The 3,526-nt window shown below is 35.5% G+C and overlaps 1 non-coding gene across 1 annotated transcript; it reads left to right on the top strand.

The window, feature by feature from the left end:
• The first annotated feature begins 2,382 nt into the window (after nt 1-2,382).
• Nucleotides 2,383-2,486, top strand: LOC149141547 (U6 spliceosomal RNA). The gene has a single exon (XR_016265382.1). It is a non-coding gene; the product is annotated as a U6 spliceosomal RNA (small nuclear RNA).
• Nucleotides 2,487-3,526: the final 1,040 nt, after the last annotated feature.

The following is a 3,526-nucleotide window of genomic DNA, read 5'->3' as shown; positions in this document are numbered from 1 at the left end:
TGGTAATCCAATATGAGACAATGATGTTGGTATGGCATGCATTATAACAAACTACCTTGTAAATGTAAAAAAATGCATAGAAGGAAATAATTAATATATATATATATATATATATGCATGAAAGTAGGGCATGATGAAAAATGCATGCCCTAGGAAGAATAAAAAGATGATTTATGTGGTAATAGGATGTTGAGCTCATGAAATTACATGAAAACGAGGTATTTAGGAAAATGCATGCCTCAAGTTGAAAATGCACATCGAGTCCATGATATTGCATGTTTGCATAGTAAGGAGGAATACCAACACCTTCTCAATGACAAATGCACACCTTCACTATAAATGTGTATGCCCTTGACATGTTTTGTAGGCTTATGATGGCCTATACCCTAAATGGTTCTTCCTTATCCCACATGTCCTAAACATTAAATTTTTCTTCCTTAGCCCATATGTCTTATTACATTTATGACTTTGAATACTTTAAATGCCACTTGAAGTTGAGTTATATACATATTCACCACTATTACCATATTGTTTTCAGGGTGTTTGAGTAAAACATAAGTGGTGAGGCGTCATGACATTTTGCGATTTTATTGCCTTAAATATTATTGGATGTTAGCTCAATAATTCTTAACTAGGGAAAATATTGAGAGACCTACCATTGCTACAACCTTGATCGTGGTTGCATGATTAATCTTATGAAGGACTAGGCAATTATTATCTAGTTCATAGCCATCTTCTTATTTGGTTTATGTATCTCTTTGTAATGCTTGTTTGAAAATATTAATCTAGTTGCAATGCCTTCTTTCTAGGATGGTGAACTTGCTATGTTCTTCTTAGTTATACTAACTCATAAATGAACTCTTATTCAACAAAAACTATGATGTTGTATATCTTAGTTTTCTTGAGAAGCAAGATGAAAATAAAGTCCTCGCAGAATTATGTTATGGACCCAGTGGAGGACAATTTTTTGGTGAAACAATAACCCATTAAGTATTGAGATCTAGATATTATTGGCCAACGATGTTCAAATAAGTCCATGATTATGTTTGAAAGTGAAAAACATATAAAAAAATTTCTAGTAGGGAGAAAAAACTAGACTTAGACCCATTTCATTTTATAACTATTGAAGAACACTTTGAACAATGGGTTATAGATGTTGTCGATGAGATCTGTTCACATTCCTTTGGACACCATATATATCATGACTGCAATGGACTACTTCACACAATAGACTGAGGGTGTGCAACTAAATAAGGAAAATGAAGAGGTTGTGATTCATTCTCTAGAGAAATAGTTGATTGCTAGGATCAACATCCCAACCAATCTTGTCTTTGATAATGCTATATATTGTTGTTCTGTAAAGTTGATTGGGTTGGATTTAGATAAGGGGATCATCTTATGGTGTTCAACGAACTATTGTCCTTAGGGTAATGGTGTAGCTAAATCCACCAACAAGAATTCAATTTGCGTCCTTATTTTTTGGCCAATGGAAAGGAAGCCTTCCTCACTCAAAAGATATTATTTCCATCTCTCCAACTATCTCAAACCTTACGTGGGCATAATTTCTTAATAAACCAAAGAATAATTGATCCCTACTCAAAATAGAAGAAGGGAGAGAGAAATCAAAGAAGAAATTCATTGTTCACCAATATTAGAGAGGTGGTTGATAAGAAATATGCAAAATAAAATGAATTCCAAGTCGAATACCTTGTTCTAAAGGGCGGAAAGCCACATGAAGAGAAGGGTAAGCACAATGGCCACATGAAGTTTATGCGAAAGGAGTAAGGGTTAGGAAAATTTCGTTGGCCAAGAGAGTAGAGGTGATAGCGGGAAAGCCAGGGGGAAACCATGGGATGAATGGATTGGATGGCCAAGAGAGTAGAGGTGATAGCGGGAGAGCCAGGGGAAACCATGGGATGAATGGATTGGATGGCCAAAGAGTAGAGGTGATAGCGAGAAAGCCAGGGGAAACCATGGATGAATGGATTGGAACACGAAACTAGGGAATCCATCACTTTGCTATAAGCTTGTATTGTGGCCTCCCCATCTTCCTAGATGTATTTATATATACCCTAGCAGCAGGCGCAGAGATATATATGCGATTCGCTGGAAAATCGAAGAACCACAGGGTAACAAGCGCAGATATTCGTTGGTGCATTTGCGTGCAACTCCATTTACTAAAATTATAACGCGGAAATGGAAAATCCAATCCAATCCAATCGGAGGAGGGGAGGTCCAACGCGTGCCGTTGCTGTTGAGGTGATGTGGTATTTGGGCAACGGACGGAGGCAGGGCGTGACGTGGACGTTACAATTTCTTCCCACATACATAATGTAAGCTATATACAAGTCATTTATATAGCAGCCCACCATATATTGTATTGTCTCTTCGAGAGACATCCGATAAAATTGGAACGATACAGAGAAGATTAGCATGGCCCCTGCGCAAGGATGACACGCACAAATCGAGAAATGGTCCAAATTTTTTCATCTTTCCGGAAATGGTCCAAATTAAATCTTTCGGCTCGAGAAATGGTCCAAATTTTTTTCATCTTTCCCGCTCGAGAAATGGTCCAAATTTTTTTCATCTTTCCGGCTCGAGCATTTCTTTTTCTTCTGCGTTTTCCTTTCCCGCATTTCTTTTTCTTCTGCGTTTTCCTTTCCCGCTGGTTCGAAAATGTCTTTTTCCAACCAAAAATAAAAAAACAATTAAAATTGGATTTAAAAACAAAAACTAAAGCAATTTATCGAAAATTAAAAATCAAAAATGATTAATTAAAAAAAACTAAGTTTTAGAAAAAGAAAAATATAAATAAAATTTAAAAAAAACTAAAGTATACATTTAAGATATTAATAATAAAAACCATAATAAATCAAAATAAATTTAAAAAATCTAAAACTTATATCTAAAAAATTTCTGTAAAAGAGAAACAAAGCAAGAGAAGATTTTCTTCTCATTAAGGCAATGTCGAATATGGAGAATATTTTATAAAATATGTTTATGAAAATAATTGAATTATGTGATTTTTATTCTCTCTCAAAAAGTTATTGGTGCGATTTTAAATCTCTCTATACCCGTTTGAAGGAATATATAGAAAACCAGTAACCCAATGAGTCATATTTCGAATTAGATTCTAGCAATCTAAGTGAATATTAAGAACCACATGGTGATAGTCCTGCCTTAAGCTCCTCTTTCACTTGAAAGAACCACTTCCAATCCAAATATTTTGTTGATTTGGAGGACCTCTTGATCATCCAATTTTGTCTCCTAGAGCAGAGAACTAAGGGTCTCTTTTTCCTGATCAAATATTTCACTTCCTCCATCCTTGTTCTGACCTCAAGCCCTAGCAATTCCAAGAGAGGGCCCTCATTACTTATTGTTTGTATGAGTAGCCGCTTGTTAAGGGGTTGAGTTTCCTCCTTTTCTTGGATTCAATATCCCTTAGTTTTGGATCTAAGATTGCATGCGTTCCCATTTCCTTATCCTTCTCTATTTTTTTCATGCCTTACCTCTTTGTTGGTCCATT

The sequence above is a fragment of the Pinus tabuliformis genome, chromosome X (assembly GCF_031772625.1).
Source record: "Pinus tabuliformis cultivar Carrire ecotype Pingquan chromosome X, CPIR1, whole genome shotgun sequence".
In the NCBI taxonomy this organism is placed as follows: domain Eukaryota; kingdom Viridiplantae; phylum Streptophyta; class Pinopsida; order Pinales; family Pinaceae; genus Pinus; species Pinus tabuliformis.
The sequence above is the reverse complement of the archived record's forward strand: the minus strand, read 5'-3'. Positions and strand labels throughout refer to the sequence as shown.